The sequence below is a fragment of the Engystomops pustulosus genome, chromosome 6, assembly GCF_040894005.1.
Source record: "Engystomops pustulosus chromosome 6, aEngPut4.maternal, whole genome shotgun sequence".
Taxonomy (NCBI): Eukaryota; Metazoa; Chordata; class Amphibia; order Anura; family Leptodactylidae; genus Engystomops; species Engystomops pustulosus.
The window spans coordinates 26,094,800-26,119,967 of NC_092416.1; the positions used below are offsets into that span (position 1 = coordinate 26,094,800).

Here is a 25,168-nt window from a genome sequence, read left to right on the forward strand (position 1 = left end):
GTGAAGGAGGGAGCGCCGCGGCTCCAGGCGTTTTTAGGGGGCTCCTGATGGGGCTCACTCTGGGTATTGGGGGGAGGGTCTGAAGTAGAGGGACCTGACTCATCTTGGGGGCTCGATGTTAAAGGGGGGAAGTCACACACATCATCCTGTACAACCCCCTGCCCCCCATCCACCGGTGGCTGCACCTCCCAGATAGACTGAGGGTCCCCTCCATCCCCCAACCCCTCAGCCACATCAATACGTCCAGCAATGTCCACAGTCTCTGTCACTACAGCACAATTCTGGGTCACCGCATCACCATGACGCATGGATGGAAGTCCACTGTCTTGCTGCACAGTCTCTGCTGGGATTTGTGGTACTACAGCATTTTTATTCAGGCCTGCTGCGGGGATCTGCGGCTGCTCTTGTGTCTGTCCCTTCTGGAATGAGAAACTTGCAGGTTTCAATACTTGGGGTGACACTTTGTGGGGTGCATCAAGTTCTGCTTGTGCTGCAGGGGCCCGGGGTCCAGGGTTACAGCTCTGCTTCTGCTGGGCAAAGCGCTCCCTGTTCTTGTAGGACTCGGCCAGGGGTCCCAACCTCTCCAGAACACAGTCCATGTCCCTGACCACCACCGCCAGTTCCTTACTTAGCGCCTGCAGCTTACTATTGTACAGGGCGCTGCTCTCTGGGTGCGCGGTCCTCAGGCTATCTGCATCTGCAGCATCTGCTTGTGGTGACTTAGCTCCCCCATCCTCCTTACCAGTGCCGGGATCTCCTCCGCCATCTGCAGCTCAGGCGCTCGGGTGGTCTCCTTCAGCTGCCGTGCTGGTTGCTGTAGTCCTCCAGGCTGCCTGGGTGTAACCATCTCCTGCCTTGGCTTCTCAGGTTTGCTGCCTGTAATGGCCGGGCCTGAGACTGAGGCTGGATCACTCTGTGCAGAGACACTCTGCTGCTTTGCTGCTGACCTGGTGCGGCCTGTGCAGGCCATGCTGGACACAACCTCTCTCTGCTGCAGGTTTTCTTGCAGGGTTTGTCTTTCCAGGGATCTTCTCCGCTGTCTGGGTGCAGGAGTGGGGGGCTGTGCACCTGCTGCCTGACCTGTACTCAGCTGCTTCATTATCAGTGCTCCTCCATGCTGCCCGGGCTGGGATCTGGCTTCACTTTCATTCACTTTCCTTTCTTCTTTCTTCATAACATTAACGTCACTCACAAACTGACTGCTGCTCTGCTGGCGGCTCACTCTGGGATTTACATCCCCATCAGAAGTAGTAAGGGAGATTTCTCCCGGTGTAGGCCTGGAAGCCTGGGCCTTGCTTGGGGAAGTTCCCCACCCAGGGTGGCCCCGCCCTGGGCTGTCTCCAGGCATCAGGAGACTCAGGAGCACAGCTCACACACAACCTCCCAGCAAGGGGGCAGTGTTATAGTAGTTATATTCTTGTACATAGGGGGCAGTATTATAGTAGTTATATTCTTGTACATAGGGGGCAGTATTATAGTAGTTATATTCTTGTACATAGGGGGCAGTATTATAGTAGTTATATTCTTGTACATAGGGGGCAGTATTATGGTAGTTATATTCTTGTACATAGGGGGCAGTATAATAGTAGTTATATTCTTGTACATAGGGGGCAGTATTATAGTAGTTATATTCTTGTACATAGGGGGCAGTATTATGGTAGTTATATTCTTGTACATAGGGGGCAGTATAATAGTAGTTATATTCTTGTACATAGGGGGCAGTATTATAGTAGTTATATTCTTGTACATAGGGGGCAGTATTATAGTAGTTATATTCTTTTACATAGGGGGCAGTATTATAGTAGTTATATTCTTGTACATAGGGGGCAGCATTATGGTAGTTATATTCTTGTACATAGGGGGCAGTATAATAGTAGTTATATTCTTGTACATAGGGGGCAGTATTATAGTAGTTATATTCTTGTACATAGGGGGCAGTATTATAGTAGTTATTATTCTTGTACATAGGGGCAGTATTATAGTAGTTATATTCTTGTACATAGGGGGCAGTATTTTAGTAGTTATATTCTTGTACATAGGGGGCAGTATTATAGTAGTTATATTCTTGTACATAGGGGGCAGTATTATAGTAGTTATATTCTTGTACATAGGAGGCAGTATTATAGTAGTTATATTCCTGTACATAGGGGGCAGTATTATAGTAGTTATATTCTTGTACATAGGGGGCAGTATTATAGTAGTTATATTCTTGTACATAGGGGCAGTATTATAGTAGTTATATTCCTGTACATAGGGGGCAGTATTATAGTAGTTATATTCCTGTACATATGGGGCAGTATTATAGTAGTTCTATTCTTGTACATAGGGGGCAGTATTATAGTAGTTATATTCTTGTACATAGGGGGCAGTATTATAGTAGTTATATTCTTGTACATAGGGGGCAGTATTATAGTAGTTATATTCCTGTACATAGGGGAACTTTTATAGTAGTTATATTTTGATTAACATGACTTAAGTTGTGTTAACTTATTTAGTTATCACAGAAAGGAGGTGGTGCCATGTTTTACCTATCACCGCAGACTGACTTGTTTTTTTTTGTTAAGTAAGCTTTTTTAACCAATGCCATATCTTAAGATGCTTTATGAAATTATTAGTTATTTATATCGTTCTACGGTAACACAACATTCAAATCGAGTTTAATTCCTTAGGCATAATCAAAGTTAATTAGCATCAACAATAAACAATTAATTACTCAATCATTAAAGACCTGTGAGACTTTCATAAGATGCGCATGGACTGAAACTTGAAACACAATGGGGGTCATTTACTAAGGGCCCGAATCATGTTTTTCCGGGTTTTTGGTGTACACAATCAGATTGTGGCACATCGGCGCCGGCATGCATGCACCGGAAATCGGGGGCGTGGCCATCAGAAAACCCGACGGATTTGGAAAAACCGCTGTATTTTTTTTAAAAAAAGTGTCGCTTGACACGCACTTACCTGCACCCAGCAACGGATCGTGAACTCCGACGGACTTCAGTGCAGCAGCGACACCTGGTGGACATCGGGCGCACTACCTTAGTGAATAGCCGGAAGACCCGAATTTTCCACAGAGAACGCGCCGCTGGATCGCGAATGGACCGGGTAAGTAAATCTGCCCCAATGTGTGGTAACTAGCATTATGTTACTTCTTTGTTGAAAATGACCTCTAATTCCCGTGTGAAGCAGATATGGAGATCCTGAAATATTCCTCCGGGGCTCTGCCCTATAGCACCTATAGTGGGACATTATGGATTACATTGTGGGCTGGAGGTCAGTTGTCCAAGAACAACTTTTGTATCCGTCCTTCTAACCAGACTCATTGTTAGGGTCCAGTTGTCCGGTATTTTAGAGCTGATCATAATGGAAGGTGCTAAGTGTCCGGACACAAGGAGATAAGAAATCAGGAGAAAGTCACCAAGACCCAGAGGGAACAATAGGGTTAGCAGATGATGAAACAATGGAGGGAAAGGAAACTCAAATACAGAACGTGTGTTATAATGGAGCCCAGACAATAGAACATTTTCTCCTCTCCATCTTCTATTTCTTCTATGTCTTTTCTATCAGTCGATGAGTGGTTCACACCCACCTGTGCTGTATTATAGCAGTATTATAGTATTGTATGTAGGAGGTAGTATTTAACTAAGGTTTTAGGTTCTAGAGTTAGCTGTGAATTATTAGATAATATTTTCAGGATAAACATGAAGTTACAATATGTAATATACTGGAGAATATTCTGGTTGGATTAGGGGTGATGGGTGCAGGAGTAGTTCTCTCTTAAAGGAAATCTACCATTAGGATCATGGATTATAAACCAAATACACTTACATGCTGGTGGGTGCCCCCTTTATTGGATCTGCTCTTCTTTTAACTTCTTATGCCTTTAATTTTTAAGAAAATATGCCTTAAAAATTATGTAAATGAGACTGAGGGGCTCCAGGTTCTATTAACTTTTATGGAGCGTGGAGCCCCTCAGGCTCATTTTGAAGCCATTTTTTGTAAAAACTAAACCATAAAAAGCTTAAAGAAGAGCAGATCCTGACAAAGGGGGCACACACAAGCATATAGATGTACTTGGTTTATAATCCATTATCCTGATGGTAGATGTCCTTTAAGTCCTGGTGACTGCTGTCACATTTGTTAGATTCATTCTCTTGCATAATTTTTTGGTTACAGTGAAGGGCCACTCTCTCTGATCCCAGAATTCCAAGGATATAAAACTCTAAGGTTTATTAGATCATTTTAATTACAGAGTCGGATCGAACCAATTTACGTTAAAATCTTAATTGTTGCCAGAGCAGTCACCGAGGTGGTTTTCCACCATTGGCTATTGTTAGTGTGTCCATCACGCAGACGCTCTGCCAGTGTTCCCACAGAGCTCTGGGAAAGTTTTTTGGAGAGGGGAAAGGTGCTAATGCATGATTTTTTTTTTGCGTTTCCGTTTTTAACTCTTCTCCTTCCACAAGCCGTAACTCATAGATTTTTTTTAAATTTATAAAGCTTTATGTTGGCTTTTTATACGTGAGACAAATTTTATTTTCTAGCAGCACCATTTAGTATTTTGTGCCATGTACTTGGCTGAAAAACAGAATTGCAACATATTCTATAGAGCTGTGCAAGATGTCATTGGGGAGACGTATCTTTATTTCTTCTAGTTAAATTGTCTCATTTTTGCGACTTTTCACCACGACTTTTGCTGTCGTTTTTCAAGTACACCATGCTCTGCACCTTGCGCCTTATGTATCTTTATTTTCCCGATGTTCCATGGGACTTTTGTCTTATGTATGACTTTTTTTTGCTTATTTTTGAGACTTTTTATGCGCAAATCTGCCCCTGGTGCAAAGTAAGGATTTTTTTCATGGACCCTGTTTTAAAATGATCCCATTGTGCCCATTGTTTTTGTGATCTGTGGGGCTCTCATCAGTGAGTATGTGTTACGGCCACCATCATGATATCATGAAATAGACTTTATCAATACCTTTATATGAAATAGATTCCCCTGCCGCATCTTATCAGACCTCCCTGGTTCAATGTTTTAGTTGCTGCCTCTCATTAGTTTGCGGCGGGCTCTGGTGAAGACTTGGGTGCCACTTAGACTCGGGTCCCAGGTGTCGGCTAGTACCATCTCCCATGGTGATCCAGTGGTTCCACACATCCCATATACTGTGAGCGCGGAGCCTGCTGCAGGTGGGCAGAGAGAGGGCATGACCGTCTGGGCTGGGAAGGAGCCATATGTTGTGGGTGGAATTATTGGGGGGTGGAGAATGCAAGTCAGGCGATAGGAGGTTGTCAGAAGAGGGGGTGGAGCTATGAAGTTTTATAAGTGGTAGTCAGGAAGGGCATGCCTCATTCTAGCTATAAAAAATTTTGTCCCGCCCTCCCTCCCATTAGTTTTGTTTTGTACAGGGTGCACGTTTGTGCGTTGTGAGAGTTGGGATACAAGTAGCATTAGTATTTATTTGTTAGGTATGGGATAGTCAGGATAGTCAGGATGCATATTGCAAGGTGGCGGGCTCTTGGCAACAGCCAATTGGAAGGTAAAGCTGTGGTTATACTATGTAGCCACTATAATTCAAAGATGGTGGTTTGATTAAAACAAGATATGTTTTACCCGGGGTTTAACCGGGAGGAAGATATTGGGGGTAATTTACTAAGGGCCCGATTCGCGTTTTCCCGACGTGTTACCCGAATATTTCCGATTTGCGCCGATTGTACCTGAATTGCCCCGGGATTTTGGCGCATGCGATCGGATTGTGGCGCATCGGCGCTGGCATGCATGCGACGGAAATCGGGGGGCGTAGCTGAGCGAAAACCCGACGGATTCTGAAAAACCGCCGCATTTAAGAAAAAAAATGTGTTGCGAAAATTACACTTACCTTCACCAGGTATAGGCCGGTGAATTTCAGGGCATTCCAGCGGACTTCAGCGCAGCAGCGCCACCTGGTGGACGGCGGAGGAACTACCTTAGTGAATCTTGGCCGGACCCGAATCCAGCGCAGAGAATGCGCCGCTGGATCGCGAACGGACCGGGTAAGTAAATCTGCCCCATTGTTTACTGTCTCCAATGGTTGGTCTAGGGCCACATCTTCGTTCGCCACTCAGCCAGGAGGTTGGCGGCGAGTGGAGCTGGGGGTGTGGTCCTCGTGCGCTGAGCGTGCAATTTTGGTTATATGGAGACTGGTTTATCGGAGAGGTTGTTACAATTAAGAATGACAGGATAATTTGCGGTTGTTGCCAAGAGCTCTGCTATCAGAAAATATATTGTTAATATTAAATAATGTAAATTTTATCTTTCAGATTGTATTTCAAGAACATTAATAAAGCTGTGACCATTCACCTTTCCAACAAAAAATTTGTCTTTGTATTTTATTAGTTAGGTGGGTGGTTAAGCTAAGGGATATGTGGTTGTTTCCTGTGTCCAGAGCTCAGCCATGGACTAGTCATGACAAGTTATCTAAACAAAATTGCAACCTCCTGCCCCAACTATTCCCGAAACGTGTTGTCTGATTTAGTAACGTAATAAATACTAAACTTGATTTACCATTGAGCAGCGAGTCTGTGTATTCCAGGATTTCCTGCAATCATTATCCCATCCAGCTCCAGGTTGTATTCCAGGACACGCTGTGGCTCATAACGGAGAAATTCAATAGTGTAACTCACATTCATTTTTATTTTTATTTCATGACTTAGGGGGTCCCCTACTTAAGAACACCCGACTTACAGACGACCCCTAGTTACAAACGGACCTCTGGATGTTGGCTATACCTCCCAACTTTTGGACTAGAGAAAGAGGGACAAAAGCCCCTCCCACTTTTCTAAACCACGCCCATTGTCCCACCCACAAGCATAGTATAATATCGACCTTGACGTTCCCCACATAGTACAGTGCCCCTTACTTTGCCCCCCCCCCATGGACCCGTTTAATACCCCCTAATGAAAATCTGCAACATATAAAACCCCTCTTTAATTTTATCCTTCCTTTATATTTGGTTTTCCACTTTTATTTATCTCCCCAAACTTACACATAATCCTATCTGTACTCCTACCCCCACCTCTCCTCATATGGTGTGGTCCCTGTTCTCTATCCTCCTCCTGTAGCCTCCTGTCCTCCATCCTCCTCCTGTGATCCCCATGTCCTCCATCCTCCTCCTGTCCTCCAGCCTCCTCCTCCGACCTCACCCTCCAGTTTCCCCCTCCAGAATTCTCCTGTCCTCTGACCTCCTTCTGTCCCCCAGCCTACTCAAGCATCCTCCTGTCCTCCAGCCTCCTCCTCCTGTCCCACGGCCTCCTCCTGTCCTCTAGCCACTTCCAGCCTCTTCTGTCCTCCAGCAGCACCCAGCAGCCCCCCCTGTCCTCCAGCAGCACCCAGCAGCCTCCCCCTGTCCTTCAGCAGTCTCCCCCTGTCCTCCAGCAGCACCCAGCAGCCTCCCCCTGTCCTCCAGCAGCACCCAGCAGCCTTCTCCTGTCCTCCCGCAGCCTCGTCCTGTAGCTTCCAGCCCCCCTGTCCTCCTCCTGTAGCTTCCAGCCCCCCCTGTCCTCCTCCTGTAGCTTCCAGCCCCCCTGTCCTCCTCCTGTAGCCTCCAGCCCCCCTGTCCTCCTCCTGTAGCCTCCAGCCCCCCTGTCCTCCTCCTGCAGCCTCCAGCCCCCCCTGTCCTCTTCCTGCAGCCTCCAGCCCCCCCCCCGGTCCTCCTCCTGTAGCCTCCAGCCCCCCTGTCCTCCTCCTGTAGCCTCCAGCCCCCCCTGTCCTCTTCCTGCAGCCTCCAGCCCCCCCCCCCCGGTCCTCCTCCTGTAGCCACCAGCCCCCCTGTCCTCCTCCTGTAGCCTCCAGCCCCCCCTGTCCTCCTCCTGTAGCCTCCAGCCCCCCCTGTCCTCCTCCTGTAGCCTCCAGCCCCCCTGTCCTCCTCCTGTAGCCTCCAGCCCCTCTGTCCTCCTCTAGTAGCCTCCAGTCCCTCTGTCCTCCTCCTGTAGCCTACAGCCCCCCTGTCCTCCTCCTGTAGCCTCCAGCCCCTCTGTCCTCCTCTAGTAGCCTCCAGTCCCTGTCCTCCTCCTGTAGCCTACAGCCCTCCTGTCCTCCTCCTGTAGCCTACAGCCCCTCTGTCCTCCTCCTTTAGCCTACAGCCCCTCTGTCCTCCTCCTGTAGCCTACAGACCCTCTGTCCTCCTCCTGTAGCCTACAGCCCCTCTGTCCTCCTCCTGTAGCCTACAGCCCCTCTGTCCTCCTCCTGTAGCCTACAGCCCCTCTGTCCTCCTCCTGTAGCCTACAGCCCCTCTGTCCTCCTCCTGTAGCCTCCACCCCCCCCTTGTCCTCCTCCTGTAGCCTACAGCCCCTCTGTCCTCCTCCTGTAACCTCCAGCCCCCTGTCCTCCTCCTGTAGCCTCCAGTCCCCCCTGTCCTTCTCCTGTAACCTCCAGCCCCCTGTCCTCCTCCTGTAGCCTCCAGCCCCTCTGTCCTCCTCCTGTAGCCTCCAGTCCCTCTGCCCTCCTCCTGTAGCCTCCAGCCCCCCTGTCCTCCTCCTGTAGCCTCCAGCCCCCCCTGTCCTCCTCCTGTAGCCTCCAGCCCCCCCTGTCCTCCTCCTGTACCCTCTAGCCCCTCTCTCCTCCTCTAGTAGCCTCCAGTCCCTGTCCTCCTCCTGTAGCCTACAGCCCCTCTGTCCTCCTCCTGTAGCCTCCAGCCCCCCCTGTCCTCCTCCTGTAGCCTCCAGCCCCTCTGTCCTTCTACTGTAGCCTCCAGCCCCTCTGTCCTCCTCCTGTAGCCTCCAGCCCCCTGTCCTCCTCCTGTAGCCTCCAGCTCCTCCTGTAGCCTCCAGCCCCCCTGTCCTCCTCCTGTAGTCTCCAGCCCCCCTGTCCTCCTCCTGTAGCCTCCAGCCCCTCTGTCCTCCTCTAGTAGCCTCCAGTCCCTCTGTCCTCCTCCTGTAGCCTACAGCCCCCCTGTCCTCCTCCTGTAGCCTCCAGCCCCTCTGTCCTCCTCTAGTAGCCTCCAGTCCCTGTCCTCCTCCTGTAGCCTACAGCCCTCCTGTCCTCCTCCTGTAGCCTACAGCCCCTCTGTCCTCCTCCTTTAGCCTACAGCCCCTCTGTCCTCCTCCTGTAGCCTACAGACCCTCTGTCCTCCTCCTGTAGCCTACAGCCCCTCTGTCCTCCTCCTGTAGCCTACAGCCCCTCTGTCCTCCTCCTGTAGCCTACAGCCCCTCTGTCCTCCTCCTGTAGCCTCCAGCCCCCCCCTGTCCTCCTCCTGTAGCCTCCAGTCCCCCCTGTCCTTCTCCTGTAACCTCCAGCCCCCTGTCCTCCTCCTGTAGCCTCCAGCCCCTCTGTCCTCCTCCTGTAGCCTCCAGTCCCTCTGCCCTCCTCCTGTAGCCTCCAGCCCCCCTGTCCTCCTCCTGTAGCCTCCAGCCCCCCCTGTCCTCCTCCTGTACCCTCTAGCCCCTCTGTCCTCCTCTAGTAGCCTCCAGTCCCTGTCCTCCTCCTGTAGCCTACAGCCCCCCCTGTCCTCCTCCTGTAGCCTCCAGCCCCTCTGTCCTCCTCCTGTAGCCTCCAGCCCCCTGTCCTCCTCCTGTAGCCTCCAGCTCCTCCTGTAGCCTCCAGCCCCCCTGTCCTCCTCCTGTAGCCTCCAGCCCCCCTTGTCCTCCTCCTGTAGCCTCCAGCCCCCCCTGTCCTCCTCCTGTAGCCTCCAGCCCCCCCTGTCCTCCTCCTGTAGCCTCCAGCCCCTCTGTCCTCCTCCTGTAGCCCCCAGGCCCCCCTGTCCTCCTCCTTTAGCCTCCAGGCCCCCCTGTCCTCCTCCTGTAGCCTCCAGGCCCCCCTGTCCTCCTCCTGTAGCCTCTAGGCCCCCCTGTCCTCCTCCTGTAGCCTCCAGCACCTCTGTCCTCCTCCTGTAGCCTCCAGCCCCCCTGTCCTCTTCCTGTAGCCTCCAGCCCCCCTTGTCCTCCTCCTGTAGCCTCCAGCCCCCCCCCCTGTAGCCTCCAGCCCCCCCCTGTCCTCCTCCTGTAGCCTCCAGCACCTCTGTCCTCCTCCTGTAGCCTCCAGGCCCCCCTGTCCTCCTCCTGTAGCCTCCAGCCCCCCCTGTCCTCCTCCTGTAGCCTCCAGCCCCCCCCTGTCCTCCTCCTGTAGCCTCCAGCCCCTCTGTCCTCCTCCTGTAGCCTCCAGCCCCTCTGTCCTCCTCCTGTAGCCTCCAGCCCCCCTTGTCCTCCTTCTGTAGCCTCCAGCCCCCCCTGTCCTCCTCCTGTAGCCTCCAGCCCCCCCCTGTCCTCCTCCTGTAGCCTCCAGCCCCTCTGTCCTCCTCCTGTAGCCTCCAGGCCCCCCTGTCCTCCTCCTGTAGCCTCCAGGCCCCCCTGTCCTCCTCCTGTAGCCTCCAGGCCCCCCTGTCCTCCTCCTGTAGCCTCTAGGCCCCCCTGTCCTCCTCCTGTAGCCTCCAGCACCTCTGTCCTCCTCCTGTAGCCTCCAGGCCCCCCTGTCCTCCTTCTGTAGCCTCTAGCCCCCCCTGTCCTCCTCCTGTAGCCTCCAGCCCCCCCTGTCCTCCTCCTGTAGCCTCCAGCCCCCCCTGTCCTCCTCCTGTAGCCTCCAGCCCCTCTGTCCTCCTCCTGTAGCCCCCAGGCCCCCCTGTCCTCCTCCTGTAGCCTCCAGGCCCCCCTGTCCTCCTCCTGTAGCCTCCAGGCCCCCCTGTCCTCCTCCTGTAGCCTCTAGGCCCCCCTGTCCTCCTCCTGTAGCCTCCAGCCCCCCTGTCCTCCTCCTGTAGCCTCCAGCCCCCCTTGTCCTCCTCCTGTAGCCTCCAGCCCCCCCTGTCCTCCTCCTGTAGCCTCCAGCCCCCCCTGTCCTCCTCCTGTAGCCTCCAGCCCCTCTGTCCTCCTCCTGTAGCCCCCAGGCCCCCCTGTCCTCCTCCTGTAGCCTCCAGGCCCCCCTGTCCTCCTCCTGTAGCCTCCAGGCCCCCCTGTCCTCCTCCTGTAGCCTCTAGGCCCCCCTGTCCTCCTCCTGTAGCCTCCAGCACCTCTGTCCTCCTCCTGTAGCCTCCAGCCCCCCTGTCCTCTTCCTGTAGCCTCCAGCCCCCCTTGTCCTCCTCCTGTAGCCTCCAGCCCCCCCCCTGTAGCCTCCAGCCCCCCCCCTGTCCTCCTCCTGTAGCCTCCAGCCCCTCTGTCCTCCTCCTGTAGCCTCCAGGCCCCCCTGTCCTCCTCCTGTAGCCTCCAGGCCCCCCTGTCCTCCTCCTGTAGCCTCCAGGCCCCCCTGTCCTCCTCCTGTAGCATCTAGGCCCCCCTGTCCTCCTCCTGTAGCCTCCAGCACCTCTGTCCTCCTCCTGTAGCCTCCAGGCCCCCCTGTCCTCCTCCTGTAGCCTCTAGCCCCCCCTGTCCTCCTCCTGTAGCCTCCAGCACCTCTGTCCTCCTCCTGTAGCCTCCAGCCCCTCTGTCCTCCTCCTGTAGCCTCCAGCCCCTCTGTCCTCCTCCTGTAGCCTCCAGCCCCCCTTGTCCTCCTTCTGTAGCCTCCAGCCCCCCCTGTCCTCCTCCTGTAGCCTCCAGCCCCCCCCCCTGTCCTCCTCCTGTAGCCTCCAGCCCCTCTGTCCTCCTCCTGTAGCCTCCAGGCCCCCCTGTCCTCCTCCTGTAGCCTCCAGGCCCCCCTGTCCTCCTCCTGTAGCCTCCAGGCCCCCCTGTCCTCCTCCTGTAGCCTCTAGGCCCCCCTGTCCTCCTCCTGTAGCCTCCAGCACCTCTGTCCTCCTCCTGTAGCCTCCAGGCCCCCCTGTCCTCCTTCTGTAGCCTCTAGCCCCCCCTGTCCTCCTCCTGTAGCCTCCAGCACCTCTGTCCTCCTCCTGTAGCCTCCAGCCCCTCTGTCCTCCTCCTGTAGCCTCCAGCCCCTCTGTCCTCCTCCTGTAGCCTCCAGCCCCTCTGTCCTCCTCTAGTAGCCTCCAGTCCCTCTGTCCTCCTCCTGTAGCCTACAGCCCCCCTGTCCTCCTCCTGTAGCCTCCAGCCCCTCTGTCCTCCTCTAGTAGCCTCCAGTCCCTGTCCTCCTCCTGTAGCCTACAGCCCCTCTGTCCTCCTCCTGTAGCCTACAGCCCCTCTGTCCTCCTCCTGTAGCCTACAGACCCTCTGTCCTCCTCCTGTAGCCTACAGCCCCTCTGTCCTCCTCCTGTAGCCTACAGCCCCTCTGTCCTCCTCCTGTAGCCTACAGCCCCTCTGTCCTCCTCCTGTAGCCTACAGCCCCCCCCTGTCCTCCTCCTGTAGCCTCCAGCCCCCCCTGTCCTCCTCCTGTAGCCTCCAGTCCCCCCTGTCCTTCTCCTGTAACCTCCAGCCCCCTGTCCTCCTCCTGTAGCCTCCAGCCCCCACCCCCCCCTGTCCTCTATCCTCCTCCTGGCTCCTCTCCCTGTGCCCCCCCTGTCCCCTCAGTCTCTTACCTGCACTCATTCCATCTTCTCCCGGGCTGGAGTCTGAATGACTCGCGGAGGGGGCGTGGCCAGCAGGGGGCGGAGCTACCTCCTCACATGATTGGTGCAGACATCATGTGAGGAGGTAGCAGAGGCTGGTCCCGCCTCCTCCCGGCCCCCATGCCTTGGCTGCTCTGCAGCTCTAAACTACGGGGTCTGGAGGAGGCGGGACAAAGCGTGAAAAGTGGGCGGGGCCAGGGACATTGTCTCCTCCCTCCGTGGCAGCGTGACAGAGCCCAAAAAACGGGACTGTCACGCTGAAAGCGGGATGGTTGGGAGGGGCAATTTACTACACTTTAGCCTTAGGCCGTGGTCACACATACCGCTAGGTCCTCGGCCCGAACGCACATGCGTTTCTAGGGAAACGATGCAATTGATAAACCGATCGCATGCGTTTCTCTGGAAATGCATGTGCGTTCCAGCCGAGGATTGCCCCCTGTGCGCTAGCGTCGTGTGATGACCATAGCTCCCAACCGTCCCGATTTTGACGGGACTTTCCCGTTTTTCGTACCCCTGCCCCGCGTCACGGGCAGCTATGATATTGTCACGGATTCTCCCCCCAGGTCCCGCTGTGTCCCGGCGCTGTGTCCCCGCATAGTAAATACTTTGAAAGTCTGAACTCACAGTACAGAATGGCTTCTACAGACATCGGGAGGGAATCCTTTTCAGAGAAGTGTCGGGCTTAGCGCAGAGCAAGGACCACGTCATCAGCTTCAGATCTGTCCATATATGGTCACTGCATCTCCTAGGCTTCCCCAGAGCAGACATCGGGAGGGAATCCTTTTCAGAGAAGTGTCGGGCTTAGCGGAGAGAGCAGGGACCAAGTCATCAGCTTCAGATCTCTATCTGTCCATATATGGTCTCCAGGGCTTCCCCAGACACAAGCTCTTTATATAATTAAATTAAATAAAGTTTTGGCCAGGCTGAGATTCGAACCTGGGACCCTCTGCACCATAGACAGGAGCCTAACTAACTGAGCTATAAGCCCAGTGATACAGAGCTGAGGATTTCTGGTAACTAAGACATGTTATCTGCCAGTGTTACATTGTGATACAGACTAATGCACTGATATATAGAGAGGGATCTTCTCAGGGATTATTATTGTAATTATTGAGACTATTATTATTATTATTATAAATTTTATTATTATGGAGATGATTATTAATAATGGTAAAAATAATAATAATCATCTCAATAATAATAATAATAATAATAGTCTCAATAATTACAATAATCTGAGAAGATCCCTCCCTATATACCAAGGCAGTATATAGTCATAGTTCTTAGTTACCAAAATTCTCCACTTGTTAATCACTGAGGTTATAGCTCAGTGGGTTGAGGCGCTGTGTTATTATTGTACATGGACACTGCAGGTTCTGGGTTCAAATCCCAATGAGGATAATATTTTTTTTTTTTTTTTTTAAATTATGATTTTTATTATTTTTAATATGGCTAAAATTTGGGGCGTGGCCAGGGAGTGATTGGGGGTGTGGCTTAGGGGGTTCGCCGTGGCACACTACGCGTGCCGCCATTTTGTCCCTCTTTCCTTTTCCCAAATGTTGGGAGGTATGGATGACTGCGGCCTTAGGCTACAATAATCAGCTATAACAGTTATCACAGGTGTCTGTAATGAAGCTTCATTATTAATCCTGGTTCTTATGACAATGCAACATTTTTAGAGAGACCAAAAAAGATTTGGGGGGGTTACAATTCTAAAATATACAGTTCCGACTATGAAACAAATTCAACTTAAGAACAAACCTGCAGAACCTAACTTGTACATAACCCGGGGACTGCCTGTAATTGTATTGCGCTGTGTGTTTTTCTTGAATGTTTTTCTAGTAATAAAGTCTGTTCTAAGTCTGTTTCTATAGCTGGGGAAATTACTGCGGATATGCAGTCAGAATCTTCTCTCTGTGTACAGTAATCATTTCTATAGGTCCATACAGACACAGAACTAATAAGCAGAATGGGGCTTATTTACTAAGGGTCCGCGGCTGCACTTTTGTTTTCCAGATTTGCGCCGCTGTGACAATTATTTAACTGGGGATTGTGTCGCACGCTATCAGATTGTGTGTGGTGCAGCTGCGCTGACTTTCATGCGACTGGAATCGTGGGGCGGGCCTTCGGATGATCCGAATGATTGGGACTTTCAAATTGTGTCACAAGACAATGCACTTACATGCACCAGGAAGAAGAAGGTGAACTCCGGCGGACCTGAGCGGGGAAGCCACACATGCAGGATATCGTGCACCCCAGTGAATCGCGGCACAAGGCATTCATTATACACGGACAATGCACTTTCGGGGAACGGGTCAGGACAGGTAAGTAAATGTGCCCCGATGTATATCACAAAACACTATAGATCAGGGGTGGTGGATCTACGGCACTGGTGGCTCTCAGGGCCTTAGCACAGAATTCACCAGACAGGAGTCAAGGTCTTGTTCTATCGATGCTGAGAGCAGCAAAGCTCAACACAGAAAAGTATGTGACCCCCACGAGGACTCCAGCAATGTGAATTCATTCCTATTTATTCTATATACTTACTGGAGAGACTCCTCGCACATCCCGGCCTCCATCACCTCCTGCCCTAAAGAGTTATAATAAGCCTAAAGAAGACAGATTAGACAATACTTCATAGTAAAGATGTTGCTAAAAGTGAGGAGAGATATCTGTGCCTATTCTGATGAGCGGAAATCGATATCGAAAAAGAAAGTAAAAATAGATGACATCAGCGTTTTTCCTCTCGCTCGGTTCTGTCCCTTTACATAAAGATGGCGGAGATGTCAGTGATAGTAACTAATAGTAATTGTCCTTTACTCTTCTATGTATCTGTTACTATAACCTGCTCTTTGTTTCTATGTCTTTCACTTATCATCAGTTTATTCTTCTAGTTCTTGGCTTTTTCTGTTATTATTATATTTATTATAAGGAAAAGAAAGGAATTACAGAAGAAATGACATAACTATGTAATAATCCTCCTCCCGTTATACAGAGACTTTATGTACAATCCCCAAAACCACAGAATCTGTTATTATTACCAATAGTGATAGAACCAGGGATATTATTTCCATAATGTTGTGCCAAACGAAACACTGTAAATAAAGTTTATTGAAAATATAATGTGATGGAATGTTGTGCTGTTGGCCCCTCCCCTCATATCAACCTGCTTTTTGATAGGCTGCCTTACCATTCTAGAAAAGCTTCTGCTGCTTATGATGTCATGGAATTTTGTGCTGTTGACTCCTCCCTCCCAAATTATGACATCACGCGGGTATATAAGGAGATGCGGAACTTAGAAGCCTCTGAGGGTTTGCTGTAGGTGTTGGAGGTAAGTCCGCTGTGTCTTATTTGCTCATGTTATGTCCTTCATTCTCTTCTATCATGTCTCCTCCTCTTCAGTAATGGACACTTCTTTCCTTCTCCTCTGTTGTAGAGTTGGTGTTGGTGAGTTAGAGAGTGAGATTGCGGTAAGTTCATCTTTTCTGTAAATGTACAATGTCTTCCTGCAGCCACCACTAGGGGGAGCTCTCTGTATACAGCTGCCACTGTGTATAATAATAGCTGTATAAGTCTGTATGTAGTGAGCGCCCCCTAGTGGTGGCTGACAGATGTATATTGGGAAATATATCTGGTAAAACCTTTCAGAGTTTTGTTTGGGAGACCTATATATTACTGATAACTATGGAGAATGGGAGGAAAGTGTATAAGTGACTGTGTTCTTATTATAAAGTGTATTATGAGGCCACATTGGTAACTTTTCATGAAACTTTTACTGAACTGTTACTTTTCTATTCCTGTACATTATGTGGTTTTCCAGGCAGAGTTGTCATAGTGTAGATGGGGACATTATTATGTGCATTATCCCTGAGCTGTTCATGTAGTGAAGCTGCTGCTGTAGGGATCAGGCAGGAGTAGGGACCATGGTTACATGTTATATCCTGGGGATGGGCCCTATGATGTATGTACCTGGGGCCCGGGGATGGGCAGCGCTTCTTATCTCACTGCTATCTGCTCCATAGAGAACAATAGTAAACTATTCCCATAACTTCCCATAACCTGTGAGACAGCAGGAGGCAGATGACCCCCCTATAGGATCCCCTATACATGATGCCTCTGGTTGGGATGTGACTGGGCCTTGTATTCCAGGATAGATCTGGGGGGCACTTACATGTGGGGTATTGGTAGCATTGAGGTGATACTGAGGGTGTTGGGTGCTGTAGGGGTCCTCTATGGTTGTTATATATCGTGGACCTGAAAGTCAGAAATAGTAAAGAGGACACTGAGAGGGGACTAAAGATATGATGGAAAATAAAATGGTAAAGATAAGTATTATAGAGGGAATCTGGAAGTCTTCAGATCTTAGGGTGAGATTTTGGGTACAGGTTGATGATGTCCATCATGTCTCCATCTGTAGGGATCGCAGAGGATGTTCTGGGCACTTACTATCTCTTTTATCTTATAGAATGGATGACTACGAGGTGATGGAGGAGACGGAGGTGGAGGAGATGGCGATGGAGGATTATTATAACAACGTGGAGGTGGAGGAGATGGAGAGTGATGAGGAGGAGGATAACATCGGAGAGGAAGATATAGAAGAGACAGGAGTAGAGGTGATTTACATCTGGCCGGAAGAGAGTGATGAAGAGGAGGGTTACATCGGAGAGGATGAGGAGGAGGTGGAAGAGACAGAGGTGGAGGCGATTTACATCAGGCAGGAGGAGAGTGATGAAGAGGAGGGTAACAACGAGGAGGAGGAGGAGGAGATGGAGATGTAAGTAAATCAGTCCAATCATTTATATTTTGAGATAAGTCACTGATTTAATTATTTAACTTAGGGGCTTTATACACATGAAGGCAGATGCTATGGGTAACGGCTCCACCTTCAATTTACTCCATTATGGAGAGGAAAGACCAATCTATAATATGCAGCTTATAATCTCCTGACCTCCATGATCCCCAGCGTCACCATCATACATGGGGCATCCATAGCGGAAAGACCCCAATACCCATCCCAGTGTAACACAGGACATAGAGGAGCAATGGCTTGTACACAATCGGATTGGTTGTATCTATGGGAATACATAGTGATGTTACATTGTATCTTGTCTATGACTGAGAATCTCCTGCCCTGTATATATCATGTATCTCATCATATCCCCTACAGGTGGTGGCAGCGCGTGGCCATGTCTGACCAGCCAGTACGGTAATTACATTACACTATTATTCTGTAGAAGATTCGGGGTCCAAGGGGTTAATTCTTTGGATACTTTATAGATTATATGAATTCATATAGTGGGAACCAGTCATTTAGCATTGGGGAGATGAGGGGTATTTGGCAAACATCAGATATACAGTATATATGGGACACAAGGTATAATAAGAAGATATTTTGGTTATATTTGTTACTGGCATATAGTGGACATGAGTGGCAAATGGAGGACATGAAGGGTAGATGGGGGACATAAGGGGCAAAAGGGGCATATGGGGGACATGAGGGGTATATCGGGAACAAGTGTAGGGCAGTTACAGTAACCAGCGCTGTATTTTCTATTTTAGGATAAGAACAGTGATGAAGCTGACACCGTTCAGACTTGATACCATGTAAGTTTATTATCTCACTAACTTTATTAAATCTTATAAATTGCAATTTTCTGTGTCACACAGTGAATTATTGTGGTTCATCCCTTTCTGTTATATGAACGAATAAAAAATTCTGATTTATTAACAGCGAAATATTTTTTTGTTTTATATCATATAGCGAGGAGGAGGAGGAGCCACAGGAAGAGGCGGAGGAGCCACAGGAGGTGGAGGAGGAGCTGCAGGAAGAGGAGGAGGAGCCACAGGAGGTGGAGGAAGTGGCTGTTGAGGTGGAGGAAGAAGAAATAGTGATTGCAAGAAGGTGATTACAGAGTTCAGATATTATACACTGATTATATACGGACTATGGGCCACATTTATCACTTTTTTCTGTTGTTTTTGCGCCTTTTCGTTTAGGCGCACCGTTTTTGCGCCATTTTTGCGATTAAACGTCAAATTAGCCGCGCAGCTAAAATAACCACCTTTCCCTCATCTATCGTTCAATTCCAGATGTTTTGCTGCGCCTAATGATATTCATCACGTGCGACTTTTGCATTTAGGCGCAAAAAACGGGCGCAAAAACACTCCAGCCCGAAGGTGGCGTTAACTGAGAAGAAAGCACTGAGCCCCTTTGCAGAAGAGCTCATTTCTAGCAGCAGAGCTCAGCCAGACACTGGAACATATAATAGATACATTAGATACATTGCAGACACTAGTACATATAATAGATACATTAGATACACTGCAGACACTGGAACATATAATAGATACATTAGATACATTACAGACAGGAGCTGCAGACTATTTACAGATCATCACCTTCTATTTACAATACATTCTGCAAAACCCTGAGCTCACAGCAAGAGCAAGAGAAGTTTGCACAAGTTTGCAGAATGTTGCAGATACTACATACAAGTGTCCCCCATGTAATTCTGCACAGGATCACCAGTATCTGAGGGGGATACTGTGCAGAATTACAGGGGTGCAGCAGGAGACCAGCACTGGGGGATCCCCTCCAGGAGAAGCCCCTGCTGAGGAGATCACTGGGTGCAGGGTGTCACACACCTGGGTGCTGCTGTGAGTGTTATCTTCATTCTGGGCTGTGGGAGAAGCAGAGAGGAGCTTGTAGCAGGATGACATGTAAGTGCCCGAATCTAACATTGCGCCTAAACTGCGCCAAAATTGCGCCTAAACTGTGTTAAAGTAAAGTGATTAATAAGAGGCAGAAAATATACTTATCACAGATGGTTGTAGCTTGTGATAATTCTGGCAAAACAGTGCGGCTGAATTTAGGCGCAACTACTACACTTAGGCGCACAAAAGTGTTAAATGTGGCCCTATATACTGTATATATACTTAGTAATAATTGATCTCCATATTTTCTGTTATAGACCTTTAGGGCAGGAGGTGATGGAGGCCGGGGCCAGCGAGGAGTCTCTCCAGTAAGGATATATATATAATAAGTCAGACTGTATTTATATTGCTACAGTGAACCTGGGGGGTCACATACTTTTTGCGTTGAGCTCTGCTGCTCTCAGTATCCACAGAACATGAACCAGAAAATATCAATGTATAGAAAGATTCTGGGGTCCGTCCTCCACCCGTGACATGGAGATGATTTATCTACTTATTTTTCCTTTAGGCCGAGACGCAGGTGGTGGAGACCTAAGTGTCTGCAGAGAAGCAGCAGGAAGAGGTAAGTGATACTTCAGTTTCTCTCTATGTATAGTGATCTGTAGGGGGCGCTCTCTGTATATGGATGGAGCGCAAATGTATATACAAAGAGCCCCAATGTGTTTCAGTGCTCTTCTTGGGCAGGATAGGAGGGGGGTACATGTTCTAGTACCAGGGTCTCCTCTATATTTCCCATGCAGTGAAGTTATTAATGTGAATTATTATCTTTCTGCAGCAGAAGCAGCAGTGGAGCAGAGAGAAGACCTTCAAGGTAAGTACATGACTTTGTAAAGTCCTCTTTACTCCTCCCCTATGAGACCAGATAGAGATTATGGTAGAGGGTCTCCACGTCAGGTCTCATCAGTCTCTTGGTCTTGTCTCCTGCAGGTTCCTCAGATTCCTCCTGTGTTGTATCAGTATAGACACCGTGGAATAGAAGACACACCAAAAATTTGCCACTTTCATCAGGTAATCTTATAATTCTTAAGTCCACCAACCCACATAGGAGCAATACTGGGCCAAAACACAGATCTGAAGAGACTGGACTAGCAAAACCTTCAACTACAAATAACAATGAAGCCATATTACATGTCCCCACAATGAGAACTTCCTCTTTGGGTGTCTTGCTCCTCTATTCTCATTACTGATGATCTCTTCTCCGGATCTTTCTAGACCCCTGGGCATTAGGTCTTTTACATTTTCATGAACTGTTTATCCTCCACCAAGTCAGTCTTATCCTGGGATAGTATTTCTCCTTCATGTTAGTAGTGACTTGTCACATCTCTGGATGGTGAATTCCTGAGCTCACAGAGGTCTCGGCTCTTCTCTAAACTGAATATCTTTTCAGTGACTTGAGACTCTAAATTCCAATGTGCCCCCTTTCTGCTGACATCATTTTGATGACTTTCATCCTGACATTACACAGGCCGGCATGTCCCGAGTGATCCGCAACAGCAATGGGACCCGGAAGAGGAGAAATGTTCTGCTCCACTCTGCCAACACTTGACCTTGGGGGTAGACTTTCAACTTAAGATACTGGAAGAGGACAAGTCCCCTGCCCTGTCTTTTGCAACAGCCGACCAGATGCTGCTCCACTCAATGAGACATCACCTGGATCCATGGTAAGGCTCCTCCATGTTATGCTGCTCCTTTCCCATTTGGAAGGCTCCCAGCAATGTAAAGATGATGGTTACTCACCAGTAACAATGTTACCTGGTCTTGTCTCCTGCAGGTTCCACCCAATGCCTCCAGTGCTGCTGCCATCTCTGGTCCCACTATCCTGGAGGAAGGCAGGAACAGCGTCATTTCCTTCTCTATGGAGAGATTGCATGGACCTAGACCCGGGACAGATGTGTCATCCTGATCTCCATTCAGAGATATTTATACTGCATGATGTGAAATAAAGAATAAAGCACTAAAATAACATGAAGGAGTTTGTCAGTCCTTTACACTACATTTAGAGACCCCCAAACGTGGTGGACAGTTGCTTCAAGTTGCGTCTGTATCACATCCAGTGTCTTTAGTTGCAGACCCTGAAATATAAAGGTCTAGAATAAATGAGAATGACCCCCTAGTATAGACCAAGACCATCCCTGTCTAACATACCCTCAATTAATTGATATATATATATATATATATATAGCCCCCTCTGATTTACTTATATATATAAAGCCCCTGTATAAAAATTACTGTCTGGCTCCAGGGGTAGTGGACCCACTGGAGCACCATGGAAGATGGCGTAAACCAACTCCTAGAAGCGGAGTCTAAGTGCCACCCGGTTTTCACCAGAGCCGCCGCAAAGCGGGTTGGACTTGCTGTGGCGTGATACCACCAGGTCCCTTCACGGGCACAACTTTGTCCGCGGTGGAGGCCAGTGCAAACTACAAAGTCGTAAAGCAGAATCGTAGTCGGGGACAGGCAGCAGGTCTGGACAGGCAGCACAGGATCGTAGTCAGTAGCAGAGCAGAGGGTCAGGGCTGGCAGCAGAGGAACGGAGCCAAGGTCACAATGGGAAATCACCATAAATGCATCAGGAGCTTTCTCTAAGGCACAAGGCATGAAGATCCGGTGAGGCATAAGGGAAGAGACTGGCTATTTATTGGCTTTCCAGGTGGCCAGCGCCAAGTAGCGGCATGCTGGCCCTTTAAATCTCGAGAATCTGGCGCGCATGAAAGGGATGGGCAAAGTGGACAGTTGCCCAGGGCTCCATCACAATCACTGCATTCTCTCTGCAGGAAGCAGAGGAGGAATCACCTGTGGATCGGAGGATGGAGATCTCTCTGCTGCACCTTAATAGGCAGAAAGAAGCTCCAGTGATCAGAAGCTGCATTCATCCGCCTCCTCGTCCCTTCCCAGGCTCCTCCTGCACTGGAAGTTGTGTAAGGAAATTGTGGCTACCGCTGCATCCCCTTCTACTGCTGCCGAACTTCATTAAATGTGTACAAAGGAAAATATATTTATCTGCAGTGTGTGTGTTATGCTAATATGTGTGCTATATGTTCACATGTGTTGTATATGTGCACTGTGTAGTGCCATGTGTACTGTATACATTTACTGTATATGGACGATGTGTTCGTCCTTAAGGATGTTTCTGCTGCCTGCATCCTTTGAGCAGCCATCGTTGCTTAGACAATGGTACCTGGGTCATAGAAAGGAGGATGTCACATCCAGCAGCGCCCTGGAGCAGAACAGGAGCATGGAGGAGGCTGCAGGGAGCACAGGAAGGTGAGTATAATTGTTTATTTTTATTTTATTTTGTACTGCGGGCTATCTATATATATGGAGGGGACATGTGCTGTGCTTGGGAAGGGTCTATGTACATAAATGGAGGGGACATGTGCTGGGGAAGGGGACATGTGCTGGGGAAGGTGACATGTGCTGGGGAAGGGGGCTATCCAACAGCTCAGAAGAGAATAATTTCCTAATTACATTGCTATTAAAATATGCAAAAGTTAACTCCTTATTGACCACCATGTCAACTTATTATGGCGCACATTAAGGGTACTTCTTCTACGGCGTCGTCCTGCTTGTGCTGGCGTTACAGTATATTTTTACGTGAAAAACAATGTCAAATTGATGTTCTTTTGTAAATATGCTCCATAGAAAGGGTTAATAGACACTCACAAGCAGGAGATTCCATTTTATTTGAAATACAAATTATAGAAATTTATAACAAGATATTCCAAAGTAGATTTAAAAGATTCATTCTCATGGGAAATCTCCATCCAGACTCATTGGATCAGGAGGCAGTTGTTTCTCTAATACTAAGCGGGTGCATAGTACATGATTGTTGTCTTCTTCTTCCCTGGTGCAAAATATAAGCAATGTGCAAAATATCCTCGTACAATTAAAGGAAAGCTACAAGCGGACATATTGAATACATGTAGTCTGACACAGGAGCGTGTAACCCGCTGAGAACGGAGGAATAAAACGATGCTTCATTTCCATATCAGTGACATTAGATATTTTATGATTCTATTCATTTGTATTTTAATGTAAAATAAGTGGAGATGTATTTGGGAGTAAGTGTCTAGATAAGCAACCAGGACAATGTTCATCTTAATCGATGCTTTAAAGTGAACTTATCACCAGGAATGTCATCTTTCCAATAGCCTATGCTGTACTGATTTTAAAAATGCCTTTGCCAGCATTCTGCCAGTCATTTCACTTATTTACAAAGTTTATTTCACATTACCTGGCTCCCTGCCAGCAGCATGTGTTGAGTCCCTAGGGAGGGGGCAGCTGCGGCCTGTGTGTGCCTGTGTCTCCTCATGCGTTCTAACACAGTCTTCCACACCAACCAGCTCCCTCCACTTCATGCTCAATCCACATGACAGGAAGTGGGGACGGAGCTGGATGAGTGTGGAGGAGACTGACACACACAGGCGGACTGCAGCTTCCACTCCGCGGGGACTCACCACACACTCCTGGAAGGGAGCCTGGTAATGTGAATAACTTATATAAACTACCGAAATGATTCAGAAAGTTGAAAAAGGAATTTTTAAAATCACCATAGCAGAGGCTATTGGAACCTGTATCCAGATAAAAAGCACATTCCTGGTGACAGCTTCGCTTTAAAATGGACTTGTCTATTTAAGTAACATGGTGAGTTTTGCAGTGAGTTTTGCATTATTTAAAACACAAAACACATGGGGGCATATTTACTTACCCAGTCCTGCGCAATCCCCGCTGTGCGTTGTCTGACGACAATGAACTTTGCCGCGATTCACAAAGATTGTGCGCCCGATATCCTGCATGTGTTCACCTTCTTCTTCCTGGTGCATGTAAGTGCATTGTCTAGCGACACGATTTTAGAGTTAAATCACGTCCGATGGCCCCTCCCGATTTCATGTCGCACGAAAGTTGCACCAAAATCCGATCGCGTGCGACACAATCCCCAGTTAAATACCTGTCATAGCGGCGCAAATCATCAAAATTTTCAAATACCAACGAAAGTGCGTTCCACTGACCCTTAGTAAATAAGCCCCACTATGTACTGCTGAGACTGACTGTAAGCTCTGTGGTACAGCAGGTTGTATGAAGAGAGGTAGAGATCAGTATTTCCCCATGTAATGGTCCCATTGATCCTGGTGAAGGTACAGCTCTGATACACAGGTTTGCTTTTTATCTTTCTCAAGACTTGATAACAGCATTTGTGTCTGTAAAAGCACATACAAAGGTTAATAAGTATCACTGACACAATGAAACAAAACTCAGCTGCAAAAAAACCCCATCACATGTGATACAGTCTACACATAAGTGTATATGTGCTGCTTACCTGCTGTATCCAATCCTTTCTTGAGAGACTGTGGAATTAGCTGCTGTATCTAAGCCTATCGTGTGTGAAAAGTTGTACTGAGCAATAGTATCTAAGCCAATGTATGTGATACATTCTGCTCTGCTACGGTCAGGGCCGGATTAAGGGTGGTGGGGGCCCTTCCAACAATGTTTTTGGAAGTATATAGCCTGCCAGCCCCCTGTAGTATAAAGCCTGCCAGCCCCCTGTAAGCATATAGCCTGCCAGCCCCCTGTAAGCATATAGCCTTCCAGCCCCCTGTAGTATATAGCCTGCCAGCCCCCTGTAGTATATAGCCTGCTGGCCCCCTGTAAGCATATAGCCTGCCAGCCCCCTGTAGTATATAGCCTGTCAGCCCCCTGTAGCATATAGCCTGCCAGCCCCCTGTAAGCATATAGCCTGCCAGCCCCTGTATTATATAGCCTGCCAGCCCCCTGTAGTATATAGCCTGTCAGCCCCATGTAGTATATAGTCTGTCAGCCCCCTGTAGTATATAGCCTGTCAGCCCCCTGTAGTATATAGCCTGCCAGCCCCCTGTAGTATATAGCCTGGCACCCCCTGTAGTATATAGCCAACCAGCCCTATGTAGTATATAGCCTGCCAGCCCCTGTAGTATATAGCCTACCAGCCCCCTGTAGTATATAGCCTGGCACCCCCTGTAGTATATAGCCTACCAGATCCCTGTAGTATATAGCCTGCCAGCCCCCTGTAGTATATAGCCTGT

The 25,168-nt window shown here is 49.0% G+C and overlaps 1 protein-coding gene and 1 long non-coding RNA gene across 2 annotated transcripts in view; one reads left to right on the forward strand and one right to left on the reverse strand.

Moving 5' to 3' along the window:
• LOC140065612 (group IID secretory phospholipase A2-like) overlaps positions 1-12,423 on the reverse strand; it is a 33,308-nt gene extending 20,885 nt beyond the window's left edge. Inside the window, exons 1-2 of the mRNA XM_072113196.1 lie at positions 12,366-12,423; positions 6,542-6,621 (exon numbers count right to left, since the gene is read on the reverse strand). The gene's annotated coding sequence lies outside the window, so the exon portion shown is untranslated. The remainder of the gene's footprint in view (positions 1-6,541; positions 6,622-12,365) is intronic.
• Positions 12,424-19,364: 6,941 nt separating this feature from the next.
• On the forward strand, positions 19,365-21,059 carry LOC140065613 (uncharacterized). The gene is made up of 5 exons (XR_011847984.1): positions 19,365-19,417; positions 19,618-19,671; positions 19,885-19,920; positions 20,037-20,770; positions 20,881-21,059. It is a non-coding gene; the product is annotated as an uncharacterized lncRNA (long non-coding RNA).
• The last annotated feature ends 4,109 nt before the right edge of the window (positions 21,060-25,168 follow it).